Source organism: Lissotriton helveticus, chromosome 5_1 (assembly GCF_964261635.1).
Source record: "Lissotriton helveticus chromosome 5_1, aLisHel1.1, whole genome shotgun sequence".
Lineage (NCBI taxonomy): Eukaryota > Metazoa > Chordata > Amphibia > Caudata > Salamandridae > Lissotriton > Lissotriton helveticus.
Window position 1 is genome coordinate 526,087,692 of NC_136065.1, and position 19,491 is coordinate 526,107,182.

The following is a 19,491-nucleotide window of genomic DNA, read 5'->3' on the forward strand; positions in this document are numbered from 1 at the left end:
ACAACAGCTTTAACACCACGACCGCCCCGACTACGTCAAACTCTACCTCCCCTGTGAACAGCGCCATCCGCCTGACCTCCTGGTCCAACGTCAACGACGATGAGAGACGCAAGGTCATGAACTCCATCCACTCAGGATCTCCATGAGACCCGTGCCCACACTACGTATTCAACATAGCAGACGCATCCATCGCACCCCAACTACGGAAGGTCAACATCTCCTTCAAAACAGCCACATTCCCAGAAAGCTGGAAACACGCCGAAATCAACGCCCTCCTCAAGAAGCCCAAGGCGGACCCCAAGGACCTTAAGAACTTCCGGCCCATCTCCCTGCTCCCATTCCCGGCAAAGGTCATTGAGAAAATCATCAACAGACAGTTGGCCCGCCACCTGGAAGACAACAACATCTTGGACCCTTCCCAGTCCAGATTCAGATGAAACCACAGCACCGAAACAGCCCTCATCAGGCGCCAACTAGACAATGGCGAAACATCATCCTCCTGGACCTGTCGGCCACCGTCGACACGGTCTGCCATCGCACTCTAAAGACACGCCTCTTAGAAGCCAGAATCCAAGAGAAGGCACTTGACTGGACCACGTCCTTCATCACCGGCAGAACCCAGAGCATCCGCCTCCCACCCTTCCGATCCGAAGCCACCTAAATCATCTGCGGTGTCCCCCAGGGCTCATCCCTCAGCCCGACACTGTTCAACATCTACATGGTCCTTCTCGCACAAGTGGCCCGCCATCACGACCTCAACATCATTTTTCTGAAAACATATTTTATTAGCATTTTGTTGACAAAGTGCAAGATACAGTACAGGTCATTGCCATAATTCTTCAAAACAATTCCAAAAACTGTTACGTTACATCACGTAAAAAAATTATCGCACCAGTTCTCCAGCTTGACAGTGGCGCTATAATCTACTCGTGTCCTTCACCCTTCACTCTATATATGCCTAACCTCCTTATTAATCTACTTCTGACCCCAACTAACACCCACCCCCTCCCCTTGCCACTGGTGTGTAGTACATGAAGCCCAAACTTAAAACCCCTCTCATGACCCAGCTGCAATTTGAGCGTACCGATAACATCAATCTACAAGGTCTCCTAAGGTAACAATGCACCCCATTCATTCTTCCTCCGTTAGCTGATCAGTCAGCGATTGCACCAGCATCTACCATGCCGTTGCTGTCTCCATCGCTTTCTCGTTGTTCGAGCGTCGTGCCTGTTGGAATCTAATAACACTCCCACTACTGGCCCAATTACTTAGCTCTGCCTTCCATCTCTTACTGTTGGGACCCATCCTTCGACTTCCAGTGCATTGTTATTTCTCTTTTCGCTAGTAATAATCCCATGTCCACAAATTTACTGGTCACCTTCGTTTTGGGCGTGTGGGGAAACCAATGTAGCAAGCATGTAGCTATATCAAAATCTAATAGTCGATCAGTGACTGCATTTAACAGGACTCCCACTTCCTCTCAATAACCTCCTAACTTTGGACACTCCCACAGCATGTGCTCCAACTCCACCCCCTCTCTCGCACATCTAGGACATGCTGCATCTTCTACCTGAAAGTATTTCCGAATCTAACCCGGTGTTAAGTATGCTCTGTGTAGTATGAAGAAGTGCACCAGTTGGAACTGTGCATTTCTGGTGCCTTTCCAGGCCCTGCGAAGGATATGTCCCCATGCGGGTTCCGGTATGAGCTTCCCGATGCCTGTCTCCCATTTTGCTCGTAACGTGTCTAGTGGTTTTAGTCCCTCATTTAGCATCCTGGAATAGAGGCATGCCTTGAAGGTCCCTGCCACCATCACTGCATATTGACAAGCCATAATCGATTTGGGTTCAACTGATCCCTCCCTCCAGTGTTTCCTAATTGCCGCTACCAGAGCAGCATGTATTAAACCCCCCCCCGGAGGATCATACCTCTCCTGTAGCACCTGGTAGGTCAGTAACTCGCCATCCTCGTATAGGTCACCCAATACCTGAATCCCTGCCTGTTCCCACTCTATCAGAGGAGTCCAATCACCACCATGGGGTAACGCTGTTATCATCCCCAGTGGGATTTCAGGAGCATAGGGGTGTAGTACCCCAGCCCTATTCTGGCTACGATTCTAACATAATCTCAGCGTTTTCTCTTCTAACGAGAGATCCCTAATGTTAAGCTTTTGCTGCAGAACTATAAATGACAATACATGTCTTTGGATTCCCCTGCCTCTCAAGTGTTCCGGGCCTCTAAACTCCCTTGCGATGTCTTGTGTCAAAACCTGGAGTTGTGCTGCTAGATAATAAAGCTCAAAATCTGGAACCGCTAGTCCGCCTTCAGCCTTCCGGCTCACTAGTGTTGCTTGGGCCACCCTCCGTCTTCCAGAGCCCCAGAGGAACCCTACTATCTTGGATTTCAGTAGTTTGAACACCGAGCCCGGGACCAAAATGGGCAATGTCCTAAAGAAATATAACAATCTAGGTAGAGCCACCATTTTCAATAGTGCTATCCTTCCCATCACAGACAATGGTAGCGTCGACCAAAATGCCATACTCCCCTTCAAAGCTCTCACACATCTCCCGATGTTCCCCTCCAGCATATCAACAGTCTCATGGTAAATTCGGACCCCTAAATATGTCAGGCACGTCGGCTCCAAAACGGACTATCCAAGAAAGCCCAGGTATTAAACCGCCAGGCTTCACCGGTAACAGGCACGTCTTATTCCAATTCACTCTCAACCCTGAAATGTCGCCAAACTTCGATAGCAAGTCTGCGGCTCCCTGCAGCACTCCCCCCGTGTCCGCCAAAAACATCAGCAGGTCATCCGCGTATAGCGAAATGTATTGCGGTTCCCCTCTAAATTGCAAACCATCAAAACTCTGCCCCAACCTAGCTCTAGCTGCCAAAGGCCCTATAGCCAGTGCCAACAAAAGCGGGGACAGCGAGCAGCCCTGGCTCGTTCCTCGTGCTACTCGGTATTGGGGTGAAATCAATGCCCCCACTCGCACTCTTGCCACTGCCGAAGTATATAACACCCTAATCCAGCCTACAAACGTATTGCCCAATCCAAACCGCCCCAATGTTTTATATAAGTATTGCCATTCCAAACTATCAAAGGCCTTTTCAATATCCACTGATAGAACCGTGGGCATATATGAGCCTCTTTGATCGTCCCCCATAATCCTCAGCAACCGCCGCACATTTGTGGTCGTGTTCCTAGTTGGGATAAACCCAGCCTGGTCCCCATGTATCAAATAAGTCATATGCTGCAGAAGACGGGATGCCAATATTCGACTCAAGATTTTATAATCCGTGGTCAGCATCGACAATGGCCTGTACTCTGTCATATCTGTGCTTTCTCGCCCTGGTTTTAATAAAGGAATAATAAGCGCCTCCCTCATGGACATAGGAAGGTGACCCAGTTCTCGTGCTTCGGTATAAACTGTTAACAACCGCGGGGCTAGTATATCCACATAACGCAAGTAAAATTCTATGGGTAGTCCGTCTACACCCGGAGTTTTATTCCAAGCCATGTGATTAATCGCGCTCTGAACCTCCTCCAGAGTAATGTTCTGGCCTAAGGAATCCGCCTGTTCCTCCTCCAACTGCGGAAGTGGTACACTCTCTAAGTAGGCTTCGATTTCTACTTCTCCCACCACCAATGTACTGCCATATAATGCCTTATATTAGTCCAGGAATCACGCCAGAATCTCACGCTGAGTGTATATGACGTTACCATCCTGTGCTTCCAACTCCTTAATTGGAGAACCTCTCAAATTAGAATTAGCCAACCATGCCAACAATGTTCCCGCTTCATCCCCCTCAGCATGAGCCTTCGTGACATAAGTCTTATAATCAAAGCGTAATCTTTCTATTTTCCCTGCAACTGCCTCCTTTGCCTCTACCACTTTCGCTTGCACTTCCCGTGCTCCGGTCTGGCCTGTTCCGCAGCTTTTAACTTACTTTCCGCCTTCTCTACATCTTGTAGTAACACCTTTCGTACTCCTACATGCTTGCTAATACAGAGCCCCCGTATCACCACCTTAAAGGCGTCCCACTCCACTGCTCTAGTAGAAGCCGTTCCTTCATTGTCTGCAAAATAGTGCTCTATACCCTCCCCAATTTCCCTCTGGAAGTCCGGATCTTCTAACGTCTCAGGACGCAGTCGCCAAGTGGGAATGTCAGACTTCACCGTCACCCAGTTCACGGTAATCAATAACGGGTTGTGGTCTGACAGTGTCCTCGCTAGATATTCTCAGCATTTTACAGTGGGCACTATCGATGCTGAACATAAGATTGCATCTAACCTAACATGGAGTTCATGCATCGCCGAAAAGAAGGCGTAGTCCCGGTCTCACGGGTGGTGGTTGTGCCATACATCTACCAGGTTCCATCTGTTCAGCCAGTCCAACCTGCTTTTGGCCAATCTACATGTGGGGGAGTCTGCCAATGTCCCCTCCCAGTACCACTGGGCCCGTCAAATAATGTGCTAATACACCTGACATGCGGTCAAGGAAGCGTGCCTGTTCTATGTTTGGAGCATATTCACTGCATAGCGCGAAGTCCCTACCATGTAATCGCCCCTCCACCGCCACAAAGCTGCCCTCCGGGTCTATTGTCTGTTTCGTGGCCTGAAAAGGGACCCCCTTTCTCACCCAGACTAACTCCCCTCGTGCAAATGCCGAGTATGATGTACTAAAAACCTGGCCTCTCCACCTGCGCTGCAGTGCCTGACCTTCTGCTTCGGTAAGATGGGTTTCCTGTAAAAGCGCTATGTGTACTCCCCTCCTGACTAAATATGCATGGACTTTATGGCGCCTCATCATAGTATGCAAACCCCTCACATTCCAAGTGATGCAACACAATTCAGGTAACGTCCCCATTGCAGCTGAACAAATTCCACCCTTCGCTCCGCACATGCTCACACATCCCAGTGGCCCCTACTTCCCAACCAGAACCCCAACAGCCCCATCCCCCGCCCCTCCAAGAACAGGTCCTAGAACAAAACTGCCAGTCCCAGTCCAAACCATATCAACAGTCAACACACATCTAAGCCCACCAGTAGTCACTGCGGGCATGCCTTATGGGCAGTTGGGGGTGCTCAGTGCCAACAGGCGACCGCGCAAAATCCTGTACCCATCCCACTTGAATCTCTACTAAAACACCAAAACCCCTACCTTCCTGCCCATTTTTCAGATCCCTTGAAGCCCCCATCCTTATCCAGGCCCTGCGCCACAGAGCTATCGCCGAAAGCCCCCCCGGGTAACCAAGCTCCTGCATCCTGCAGCCACAGCAGTGTCCTCGAGCTCACCAGATTCCTACCACTCCAAAAGCGTTCTCCCAATGTACATGCCACTACTCATTTAGTAGTCCATCCGCTGTTGACGGTGTGACTGTCCGTTTCTGATATCTCAGTGTCCGACTGCGCCTTGTCCCGTTCCGAGTCCGTTCCTGCCGGCGAGTGGGTCCGCTGGTCTCCCAACATAGCCGATACCACTTCCAGCACCCCTCGGCGATTTCCTCATTCTGTGACGTCGATGGTTTCCGCAGTCCCTGTCGTCTTCGGCGTAGCCATTGTGATTTCTGGGGTTGATGGGCTCTCGGTGGGTCTAACACCTGAACTCCCGTACGATCTGTCCCAGCCCTGTAGGATTCCAACCATGTCCATGCCTCATCCGGGGTGTCAAAGAACTGGGTCTTGCCATCCAAAATTATTCTCAGTTTGGCGGGGAACAACAGGGAGTACTGAAGCCCCTCCGTTCTGAGCACTTTTTTAACCGATAGGAAAGATGCGCGGCAGCGCTGTGTCTCCAAAGTATAATCCGGGAATAGTGTTACCCTGCCGTTTCCAACCAGATATGGACCCTCGGTGCATGCCTTCTGGAGCAAGAAATCTCTGTCTCTATAGTGGAGTAGACGGGTCACCACTGGTCGAGGCGGGTGACCCGGTAGCGATGGCTTCACAGGCACCCTATGTGCCCGCTCCAATGTGTAGAAAGAGGATAGTCCCTCAGGGGCCACCGCCGTCTTCAGCCAGTTCTCTAGGTACTGTACTATATCTGCCCCTCTTCTTTTTCAGGTAGGCTAACCACGCGGATGTTATTATGTCGATTCCTGCTTTCAGCATTCTCAGCTCGTCTCTCCAGCGCCTGGATCCGGTCAAATGCATCCGTCATTTTGCTCTCCAACGCTGTTTGGGCTGGTGCTACCTCCTGGAGTTTGCCTTCCACTTGCTTTACCCTATCAACAAGCTGAGAGTGATCCGCTCGCAAAAGACCCAGGCCCGTCGCTACCTGCGCAATGTCCTGTTGTAAGGTGGTGCGAGAGTCCGCTATGGCCGCTAAAATGCGGTCAAACTGTTGTTGCATCCTAGGGTCTTGAGGCGTCTCCAGGGCTCCCTGTTCTGCCTGGCTGGGAGTCTCTGTGTCTGATAGCTGGGGTGCACCGTCCTTCTTCCCCTTGGGTTTCACCATGGTCTGACCCTCCAGCCCGTGCCCCAGTATGCACCGGCTCGCCACCTCGTCTTTAACACTGATAGAAAACCCAAGTATGGATCCGCAAGGCCAGCTGCGCCTCTCCCCAGGAACACCCATATGTAGAAGTTCACTCAACTCAGTCCGCAGTGCACCCTCAGTATGCAGGAATTGCAATTCTGGTGCACTAAGGGCGCGGTCCCTGTTATGCCTATCGTTGCCAGTCCCAGAGCCTCTCACTCATATTCGTGCCTGCTGCCCACCAACTCAACCCCGGGATGCAGCCTCCAGATAGTTCCCGGTCTGCTGCTCACACCGTCAATATGTCCGCTCAGGCCAAGATTATCCCCCCGAGCCCACTCCGGTGCTGTAGGTGCGGCGCCCCACTACTCAGTCCTGATCACGACCAAAGCATTGTCTCCCAATCTCCGCAGTCGTGCTAAAGACCCCAATCCAGTGCCAAACTGAGTCGCAGATCTCTCTTGTGTTCAGCCGTGCCCCTCTCCTCCTCCTTGAGCAATCTCCAGGGCACAGGTCCAATCCTAAGGTGCTCTGCAGTTCTTGCGCCTCACAGGCCCCCACCTAAGCCACAATGTTCACTTTGCTCATCCAGTGGCGTGTGCTCTTCTCCGCTCCCACCTCAGTCCGTAATCTGCTATTACTCATGAAGCTCCGCCGCCTCCTCTCCGTTGCAGGGTTCCCAACCATGCAATTCTCTCCTCATTGCTTCTTTTCTACCGTGTCCGCTCCAAATACCGTAAACCTCCAGGGCCATACCAAGTTGTTGCCGCCCGAGGTCAGCCCTTTTCCCCACCGTCCTCTTCTGTAGCCTGCCGCTCTCCTCCACTCTCCACTCTGCCTATACTAGAACACCAGTTCCAGACGTCCACCGTCACCCATCTCGGGCTGCACAGGGGCCCCAGGAATGCCTCAGCCAGCGCCACTTTGCCGTCTCCGTTGCTTCCCTGTGTGCCTCCTCACTCCAGCCCCAGCTCGCAGGGCGCGGCCTACCCCGCGCCCCGCTTCCTCCTCCGCAGCGCGGGGCCGAGGATTCTGGGTCCGCTCCGCTTCCAGGACACTCGGCGCCGACAGATGGGTTCAGGTATCGGGGGATTTCAGGATAAAAAAGGCGATTTTCGCAGAACTCAGAGCTCTCACCGCCTCTTCCATCAGCCTCCAAGCCATACCCCCATGACTTCAACATCATCTCTTACGCTAACGACACCCAGCTCATCCTCTCCCTCACCAAGGACCCACACACCTCCAAAAACAACCTCCACGAGGGAATGAAGGCCGTCGCCGACTGGATGAGGAGCAGCCGTCTGAAGCTGAACTCGGACAAGATGGAGGTACTCATCCTCTGACCCACCCCCTCAGCCTGGGACGACTCCTGGTGGTCAACCACACTGGGATCAGCACCAACACCCACCGACCATGTACGCAACCTAGGATTCATCCTCGACTCCTCCCTCTCCATGTCTTAACAGGTTAGCGCCGTCTCCTCCTCCTGCTACAACACCCCCCGCATGCTCCGCAGGATCTACAAGTGGATACCGACTGAAACAAGAAGAACGGTGACACAGGCACTCGTCAGCAGCAGACTGGACTGTGGCAACGTACTCTACGCAGAAATCCCAGCCAAACACCTACGTCGACTACAACGCATGCAAAACACGTCCGCCTGACTGATCGTCAACGTCCCCCGCCGCAGCCACATCACCTCCCACCTGAGAGACCTACACTGGCTCCCCGTCGACAAGAGGATCACCTTCAAGCTCCTCACCCATGCACACAAAGTACTCCACAACACCGAACCAGCCTACCTGAACAGCAGACTCAGCGTCTACACCCCCACTCGCCAGCTCTGATTTGCCAGCCTTGCCCTCGCCGCTGCCCCCGCATCCAACGAACAACCCGCCGGCAACAGATCCTTCTCCTACCTCACCACCAAGACCTGGACTACCCTCCCTACCCACATACGGCAGACCGAAGACCTACTCACCTTCAGAAGACTCCTCAAGACCTGGCTCTTCGAGCAGTAGCAGCACCCCCCTCCCCTCAGTGCCTTGAGACCCTCACGAGTATGTAGCGCACTCTACAAGTACTATGATTGATTGATTGATACTCTGGATGAGGCAGTCCTGTAGAAAAAGACATTGCTTTAGTGCGCTTTGTTTGCACCACTCATACGCATCATTGCAGGCTCTGCACACGTTTTGTTTGCTTTGCGTATTGCAAACTGTAGAGCTCAAGTCAATGCCAAGTGGTTGTGAGCTCTTGCTGTCCGCTCTCTCTGGCGTACACTGCAGACAGCAGTGTTCACAGTTGAGATCGAGGTACTATTGTAGATGAGGTAGTCCTGTTGGAAAAGATATTGCCCCAGTGTGTACTGTCTGCACCACTTATTGGCATCATTGCAGGCTCTTCACATGTTTTTTTTAGTTTGTGTAATGCAAACTGTAGAGCTCAAGTAAATGCCATGTGGCTCTGGGCCCTTGTGACCGCTCACTCTGGCCTACACTGTAGACAGCAGTGTTCACAATTGAGATTGAGTCGCTATTTTAGATGAGGTAGTCCTGTAGGAAAAGGCATTGCTCCAGTGTGTACTGTCTGCACCATGCATATGTATCATTGCAGGCTTTTTCACACTCTTTTTTGTTACTTTGTTGACGACAAACTGCGTAGGTGAAGTCACTTTACATATCTGTGGGTCCTTTGTGACCGCTCTCTGTGGCGTACACTGCAGACAGCAGTGTTCATAATTCAGATCGAGTCGCTATTGCAGATGATGCAGTGTAGATGGCAACAGATATTGCTCCTAGTACGGCCTGTCTACAGCACACATTATCGGTGTCTGTGCACATGGTGAATGCTTTTAATGTGGTTATGTGAGTGCACTAGGACTGATGAAGCATTTATGATATAATCTTTTTGTGTATTGTTTTAGATCTATTGATTGTGTCAGTATACCACAAGTTGTTGTTCTTTTATGATGGAATTATTTCTGTATTATTTCACATCTACTGTCCCTACCTTGCGGCAGCATAAATTATTGATTCTTTTAATATTGAATCTCTGCGTGTGATCCAATGTTTACTGTTGTAGTTGATGCTAGCGGCAACCATTCCCTGAAGGCTGGTTTACACTTACCGCACACACATCCAGCACAGACGTCACTGGATATGTCACCATGGCAATAAAAAGGAGTCGAGCGTACGTGCCCATTCCACTTCCACTGTCTATTTGTGTCCGTGTGTTCATTATATAAGGATGATACTGTCTCTGGGCCATACTATATTACGTTGTGTTGTGGACAGCGTATGCAACCATGTTACCTGTGGTATTGGAGAAAATATTGGTAATGTAACTTTTAGGTGTATGGCTATCATAGGTGGAATGCTACTTTACAAAGCATGAATATTGATGAAAATGATGGTTGCTTGTTGTGTGTAGTGTAAGATTTGTATATATTGCAAAAAGTTTTGAACAAACCTCTCTAAGCAGAAGAGGTGTGTCTCATGAAATGCAGTACAGATATTGACTAAAATGGGTGGCGTTTTCGAACTGTTACAATGGGAAATGTTATAAATTAATAAAATGCTTTTTTTATGGTTACATGGCAATCTTTCAGACAGTGCGCAATGAGATTGCACCCAATGTGATTTTGAGAAAATATATTTACTATAATATAAGTTTACTAGAGTTAGAAATATATAACAGTTCAAAATATTTTTAAGTATCGCTTGTTCTCATATACACTTAAAAGTTTTTTAGATATAGTTTTGAGACAAAAAAATGAGGGAATGGCGTATGCGGTGCAGCATCGTACGTCTATGACGTAACACAGGGCGTGGCAGTGTGCATTCATCGCATTCGCAACGCGCAGTGGGTGCGACCCCATATGTACATGACGTAACGCGCGGCTTGGTAGTGCGTACCCATTGCATACCAAAGTAGCAGCTGGCACGACCTCATACGTACATGTTGTAATGCTGGAGGCGGTGCCACAAACCTGTCGGATTCGAGATGTGCATCATTTAAATGTGGTGGATAGGATTCGCTTGTTCATCAAGCTTGGTAGACTACCGGTACAAGACTGTAGTTTTCACAAAAAAAACTATTTGAAAAAATATAGGTTTTATAAATATTAACATATGAAATTAACATTTAAAAAACCTTTGAAATTCACTGAAAAAGCCATAGGTTTTACAGACGTTATAGTTAGGAATTAACATTTAAAAACCTTAGAAATTCACTGAAAAAAAACGTAGGTTTCAGGGACGTTAAAGTTAGTTGGACATTTGACTCATATAAAACTAGAGGAATTCGCCTGTTATAGTTAGTTGAGCTAACTATAACTCGCGCGCCAGCAATGCACTGATGATGACGTCACATATTACATCACTCATGACATGGTCAGTGACATCACTCATGAAATTACTCATGACATCTCAATTGACATCACTGATGACATCAACCATGTGATAGTCTGACACACCTCTTCACACTGTAATATAACCTTTGATACATGCACTGTAAAATAAAGACTACCATTTTGAAACGCATAGACACACCAATACCAGATACTAGATATCCATCCACTGTTTCCTATCTATATATTGTGAGCCAGATATACACTGATAAAGTAACTCATACATGGTGTCACTCATCATTACATCAGTATAATATCCATTCATACACCTATAAATACATTTACACAGTGCTACTGATCCATAGAGTTACTCACACATCCATTCAGTCATGCCAAAAATCAATCATACACCCTTGTACACCCTTGTACTCACCTATGAAGATATATACACAACACCTGCCTTATTTATACACACACCACGTTCCTTATTTATATAGATACTATCACATACTTACTCTCTTATACAATCACTAATACAAGTACACATTTGTGTATGTAGACACTCTTGCAATCACTGTCTCTCACATATTCAATTATACACCCCAACACTCACATATACTGTGTAAAAACGTATATACGTACTCACATATATACAACGGAGACATCAATTCACTAATCAACACACCTGTACACACAGTCAGCTACCTATACAGCCCTTCTGAGATGCAGTTTTGAATCTATAGAACCAGTGAATCAGCCATTTAGACATGTATGCACAGAGTCAGACACCGCCCACACATCCACATAGACACTCACACCCCATACAGATACTTATACAATCAATGAAAAACACATATACACACTGATGTAGCTACTCACCAACCCATGCACCTGCTTATACACCAAGTGAGAGACTAAGAGAGACATTCACACAGTCTAGTCACTAATCCATGCATTCAGTAACATACATTGAATCAGTGACTAATAGAGTCAGTAATGCATATACTAAATAATGTATTCAGGCACTTTTACATCAACTTATTCTTGAATAGACCTTGGCATAGATATATATTTATGAAAAATATTTCAACTTTACAGAAACACACATTTACTGGATGATGTCATCAGTGATGTCATTTGAGATGTCGTGAGTGATGTCATGAGTGATGTCACTGACCATCTCATGAGTGATGTAATATGTGACGTCATCAGCAGTGCATTGCAGGTGCACGAGTTATAGTTAGCTAAACTAACTATAACAGGCAAATTTCTCTGGTTTTATATGAGTCAAATGTCCAACTAACTATAACGTCCCTGAAACCTATGTTTTTTTTCAGTAATATTATATGATAATAGTATATATAATAGTATATATATATATATATATATATATTACCGTTTCACTTCCTCCGAAGTGCCGGGACACTACAGACAGCGGTGCATCCCAGGGTCCGAGGTCGCCCTGAATTTTACAAACTTTTTTGCCGTGCATTAAACAATGCGCCGATGCACTCCCTCCAAACGAAATCACCACTCCAAATTTATTGCAAACAGGATTATTATTTTTCTTCTAGCACAGTGAGCCAGGAGAAACACCCTACACGTTTCGGCAAAAGAATCGCCTTGCTCACAGGTAGTTTGCTTTGTGAAACAGATCAGTTAAATAAAATAACAATAAGGTTATGTGAAACATTAGTGTGTCAACATAAACATAGGACTACTGTTCCAAAAGGCGTGTCGGCCATCTTGTAGTGGTTAACCAAGCAAATGCTGTATACTTTTTAATAACTACCCCAAACAATTCATCAGTGCAGTTACTTTTCCAATTTTCTTTGAAAACGTCAAAAGTAACAAATAGGTTATCTCCAATTAAATAATCATATCTCAAATTTACATCTCGAACACATTTTTAGATCATACAGAGATAAATTAATTGATATTCTCTGACAACTGCTCTGTCATTTTGTTATATACTGCATATCCCCCCAAGAATCTATATTCTGTCAACAGGTTTGACACAATCTGTACTTTGTAAGCAGCTAAAATAATTGATAGTCATACCGACATACCTGAGTATACTGCATACAGAGGTTTCTTGCACTTTTCATTATTCTGAACATAGCAACTGTATTTTGGCGATAAAATAAAGTAAAACCCAGTTGGGTAATTATTATGCAATCTATTAACCCTTAAAAGGACATCCTGTCCAATTAATCTCAGAGTGCATTCATAAGTTCTTAATTCAATCACTGATCTTAAAAATATGGCATCTTGAAGTACCTACACCCAAGTAGGCTAAATTTAAATTTCCCTCTTGAAATGCCAGTTACAGAAACCTTGTGCCGCTGTTATCCCCCGTTGAGATATAACCTGGACAGAGATAGAAAATAGACGTGAGACAAAAAGGGGTAGTTTAGAGCCAAGCCATTGTTTGGAACATATGGTGAATTAATTACATTGTGCGTGATTTCAAAAGCATGATTAAAAACTATACCAGAGATGATACATAGGTTGCTCAGCAAATTCAAATTCTAAAGATAATGGAGAAAAACTTCTAAATGCCACAGAAGGATAACTGTACTCAAGATCTATAACAATGAGCAGCACAATATGCCATTTACAGAAGCCCAGTAAAACTGAAAGGGTATAGAAATTCCTCAAAAATAGGGGAATAAAAAATACACCTAGGAAGAAATCAATCTCCTAAATGCCGTGATAACTCTTCTTCAGAATTCAATCCCCCAGGAATCTGGTGTCCAGATCTAAAATATATCTGGGCTCCAATTGACGCAACTTGCGTATTCTGTCACCCCTTCTTTTCATAGGAGGGATTCTGTTAATTACAAAGAATCTCAATACATTCCGATTACTTTTGTGAATTTCCTCAAAATGTTTAGCAACTGGTGATAGTTGGTCTTTGTTCTGAATTGCCCTCATATGTTCAAGGATACGCTTTTTTGCTGTAAACATAGTGCACCTCACATATTTTTTTGCACAAGGGTATACTGAAACATATATGCAATAGTCCGAAAGACATGTAAGATATTTACCAATTTTTCTTTCTCTGTCACTCACACGGTAATGCACACTTTTGACATTCGAGCTAAATTTGCATGCTTTACATGACATACATGTAAAGAATCCTTGAGCATCCATTCTCTTGCTTTTAATACATGATACCTCGTTCTTACATAGTTTATCTTTCAGCGAATCAGCCTTCCGATATGTGATGTTAGTAATAAAACCCACCACATCCTCCAGGGTAGGTTCAGTTTTAAGAACTTTCCAGTGTTTTCTAAGACATTTTTGTATCTGCCATGAGTTAGAATGATAGGTCGTAACAAGTCTCACAACCGTATCCTTCTCTTCAGCCATCCTGTCTCTAGGTATCAGTAGTTCAGCATGTGTCAGTTTGCTAGCTTTGAAAAATGCCTCTTTAATGACACTACTGTGATACCCTCTCTCCACAAATCGCTCAGTCAAACAGTCACCCTCTAGGACAAAATCTTTTTCCGTGCTGCAATTCCTCCGTGCCGGAGGAATTTGCCAAAAGGCATACTGCGAATTAATGATTTAGGATGTCCACTGCCAGAATGTAGCAGAGTGTTACCTGCAGTGGTCTTGTGGTACAATTTAGTGGCTAGTCTGTTGTCTACCACTTCAATCTGTAGATCCAAACATTCAATGGCTTGATTACTCATTTTTCCCTCAAACCTCGGATTCAGCTCATTCTGGTTTAGGCTCTAGATGAACTGGTCAGCAAGTTCCTGCGAATTGTCCCAGATGATGAATAAATCATCTATATACCGCAGCCATAATTTGACATGGCTGGGGTATAAATCATGTGCCCTGGGCACCTGTTGCTCCTAGCAGCCCAAGTGTTTTTCCTGGCTCACTGTGCTAGAAGAAAAATAAAAATCCTGTTTGCAACAAATTCGGAGTGGTGATTTTGTTTGCAGGGAGTGCATCAGCGCATTGTTTAATGCGCGGTGAAAAGTATGTATATATATATATATATATATATATATATATATATATATATATATATATATATATATATATATACATAAAGCGGCACTAATGCAGCTATCTGACAGGGACTGTTATGTCAGGATCAGCGCAACCAATGTAGTGAACATACAAGAGAGATACCACCAGAGTTTGTATAATTGGAGAACCGCGGGATTAATCAACAAACAGGAGTTTGATTATCTTAAGAACAATTACCCAGTCACACCTCATCTTTACCTCATTCCGAAGATCCTTAAAAACGAACATTGCTCTCCAGGAAGGCCCATAATATCCGCAATTGGGGGGTTATTTGAAAGTACCAGCAAATTCATTGACTATTTTTTGCAACCCTATGTACAGAAATTGCCTTCTTATATCAAGGACAGTGGGGATTTTTTATCAAAAATTTATGATGTGAACTGGCAACAGGATTTTGTCTTTGTCACGCTCGATGTGCAAAGTTTGTACACCGGCATTCGACACAGGGACGGTTTAAATGCCATCAAGCATTACCTACATCAGCACACCTTAATGCTACTACAAATGATAGAATGGTGTCTCGAAAACAACACGTTTATGTTTAACAAACTTCTTTATAAGCAAACACAGCGTACTGCCATGGGCACTTGCTTCGCCCCCAGCTATGCTAATTTGCATATGGGCTGGTGGGAGGAGCAAGTACTCATGGCAGAATACAGCACACAAATGTCAGCAAATGTGGCGCTTTATAGTCGCTACATAGACGACATTTTTCTGATATGGAAGGGCAGTGAAGCAAGTGCAGTTGAATTTGCAGAAAAACTAAATGAAAATACTTTGAATTTAAAGTTCACATGCACCACCAGTCAAACATCTGTTGTGTTCTTAGACTTGGAATTATTTATCACCAATGATAAGATCCAAACAAGAACGCACCGCAAACCACTTCTGGCAATACCATTCTGCATGCCGGGAGTTTCCATCCGCCAAGCCTCATTTCCAGTATCCCCTATGCAGAGTCCCTCAGGATGAAGCGTAATTGCAGCACACAGGATAGCTTTGAAACATCCAAAAAACAGTTATTCAAAAGATTGCGCACCAGAGGGTACACTGAGAAAACTCTCAGAACAGCAGAGGCGAAGAGCAGTAACAAAAGTAGAGAAAGCCTTCTTTTCAAGGACACTACACAAACGAGATCTACCAAAGAGATAGAGACACCACGCATCATTACAGGGTACAATGTCTACCATGCACAAGTACGTAAGATTCTATACAGTCATTGGCCTGTAGTACGCAGCGACCCCACAATAGGAACATCATGTGCCAAACTGCCGCAGATAACCTATAGAAGGGCCAAATCGATGAAACAAGAATTGGTATCTAATATCCCGAGACATGGCAGGAACATCAATTGGCTTCGAAGCACAAAGGGATTCCACAAATGCACTAAGTGCAAAGCTTGCAAACATGGCATAAACACCAGCAAAGTGCAGCTCCCACTTAGGAAAACACCATTAGACATAAGGGAAAATTTCAATTGTAAAACAGAATACGCCATTTATGTCTTACAGTGTACGTGCAAAAAGCGTTATGTAGGCAGTACATTACATCCAGTGCATGTAAGAATATTACAGCACTTAAGAGCAATCACCAATGATGATCAGGCCTACCCGGTGGCTCGCCACATCAATGCTTATCACAATGGGAGAGTGGAAGACTTACAATACTTTGTCATCGACAATGTTAACAAAAATGTAAGAGGGGGCAACAGACTCTTAGAACTTAGGAGGCTAGAGTTCCAGGTATATGATCATGCTCGACACCAAGACTCCAAATGGCCTGAATGCAGATGAGCCCTTGAGTGTACATTTGTAATACAACACCATGAATGGCCCGACACTTACATTCCTTAACTACAATAGTGCTCCACTGACGCACCTAGCCCGCTCTTCTTAGAACTTCTTAACAACGGTGCTTAATGAACAGTTACAGCACAACAGTTTTTTATTCATCACAATTAATAGTATCACACAATGGAGCTTGGAGGTAGTTTTGCACTAGGGTAACTCACAAGCACAATGACCGTATTTTATTGCAGGACTTAGACACACAGTATTATTTGCATACGACACAAGACCAGACAATGTTATTCCAAACACATATGTTCCCACAGCTACACAAACTCATGGGGCAATATTAGTCCCCTGTCTGTTCATCCGGCACTTGTAGGATTACCCAAGCCCACTAGGGCTATATCTGTGAACCATTGTTATTGATTTCCATTCTGTGGGGTTGTTTCATTATTGTCGTATAAGTTGCACATTCTAGTCCAAGTACTGCTTCAGTAATCATAATCACTGCTTACCACTGTTTGAAATTACACACTAGCGTACTCACAAATCACTATTTCCCTGATACATGCCTCCCTCTATGTGGACAGTCAGACCTGCAATTAATATAATTGCACGGACACAAAAACACCATTCTTGTATTTTTTATGTGTTTGGAGATCTTTCTTGCAATGATTATAATTATACTATGAACTGCATACATATGTTTTACATTTCAGGTGAACGATGGTTCTAAATTAGAAGAAAGACTGCATGTAACATGGTACATCACATGTTGTACAAAACATACCTTTTCCATGACTGTCGGTGGGAGGGGACTCACCATGGCAACCAACCCATGACACGAACAAGCTCGAGAAACCTTGTATATATATTGCACGCCGCACTAAATGTTAAGTTGTTGGGAACAAGGCGGGATCCCTGCCGAAACGTGTCAAGCCACTTCGTTCTGGAATAAAACAACTCTTTTATGATAACTGATTCCCACGGTGTCAGCGCCCTATTTCAATAAAGGGATTAAGGATTGGATTGTGTATATATATATATATATATATATATATATATTGGGGTTAAACTTACCTGTTACATTTTTACTCCTTCATACGCCTATACTTTATATGCTTTTACAATGAAAATTTGTTGTACACGCATTGTGTGGTAAAGGCATATGAGTGGTAAAGACTTGCATGGTAATGGCATGCGTTGTAGTGTCGCAATGACCGCATTGTGAAGACGCTTGTGGTAATAGTTTGTTATACAACGTGACTCAGAAACCGGGGTCCGTATCATAATGGCCTTTTCTAGTGCTACGTAGAGCCTAGAGCAAAGCACCTGTTTTATGTGATAGCAGTCTATAGTTAATTCATTTAACGTGATCTTTCTCTCAGAAATTGCTTTATTTTTAGACAGCACAGCTCAGAAACTGAGAGGCAAACCATTTCAAAATACAGTACTAACTTAGAGACATATTGGTTAAATGTATTCACTTTTTTCCCTACAGGAACATAAAACAGGCGCTGGGTTCTGCAAACATCATGACAGGGAAACTAAAAGACAAAAAAGCATAGGTAGAGCCACGCGAGCACCCGCAGACACTGATTTTTAAGAATTATTTACTGATGTACCAAAGAAAGGAAGCCGTCACCTGAGTTTCTTCGCACAGAGCAGCAAGTACATGGACTTCACTGAACAGTTCAAAAGTTCTTTGTACACTTGATGGCAGTGCACTTTCTACACCAGGCGAGCAGATGCTTTACATATAAATTAAGGAAACATTCAGATCTTTCAGTAAAGGTTATGTCTGCTGAAGGGGTGAAACGTATTTACTGCTCCAATGAGCTGAGCAACTTTAGCTAAGGTTGGCAGGGTACGCGATCTTCCGTGAATGCATTTTTCGACAAACTGTGTTTCTTCGGACAGCCTCTCATTTCTAGCAATCCAACCTGTAAAAACAAAAAAATTGAAAGTTTAGGCATATGGAACAGCACAGGCATTCAGATATTCCTGAAAGCCTAGATTTATTGTTCGCTGTGCATGATTTCACTATTCTACACCATGTTTGTTTTATAAAGTCAGTTGTTTAATAGCTAAGTAAAACTATTATTGAAGTGACACTAGGATAATCTGTACATTTAATTTTGTTTGAGCAATATAAATAAATATATGACTAACTAAATAAATACATAAATGTATAACTAAGTAAATAAATACACGAATGAAAGAATAAGTGAAACGAGGATTATTAGCAACGATAACAAAAGCAGATTTTCATTATAATCAACATATATATGAATTCGGTCTCTGGATGCAAATATATCTCATGAATAATCTTTGTGTAAATCTTGAAATTCCAGAGCCCCTAAAGGAGGCTACAGAATACCCATGAAATAGAGCAAAATCCAACACCTCAGTTTTATGCGTCTTTTTAAGCCAATTAAGTGATTTCAAATTTTCCTATCACTAGGGCAATGAGCCATGATGGTCCTTTGTTAATACTAAACCGCTGCAATATGAAACCTGATGCCAAATTTCCTTTCTGCTTAGAAGGACATTCACCTTTTTTAGTATATTGTCCGGTGGGATGAGGAGTGCGTGTTATGTTTTGGCCAGGCCAATTTAGGCCTGGGTAGTCACCTAATCTTTCACCTACATTATTCCTGCCATTGCACTACATAACTGTTTTTGGTATTGATATTTTACCTAGTTAAGGTGCTGCATAAATGTTGTGTGGTTTCCCAAAAAACTAGCCTCATTTATTATGCATGAGGATTTTCAGAATCACAGCAGAATTACTATCTTCTGCATAATAACTATGTAT

At 44.7% G+C, this 19,491-nt stretch overlaps 1 protein-coding gene across 4 annotated transcripts in view; it reads right to left on the bottom strand.

Moving 5' to 3' along the window:
* Window positions 1–18,073: 18,073 nt before the first annotated feature.
* Window positions 18,074–19,491, bottom strand: part of LOC144753257 (uncharacterized) — a 72,382-nt gene continuing 70,964 nt past the window's right edge. For all 4 annotated transcript variants that reach the window (XR_013594269.1, XR_013594267.1, XR_013594268.1 and 1 more), the window contains one exon: window positions 18,074–18,616. The gene's annotated coding sequence lies outside the window, so the exon portion shown is untranslated. The remainder of the gene's footprint in view (window positions 18,617–19,491) is intronic.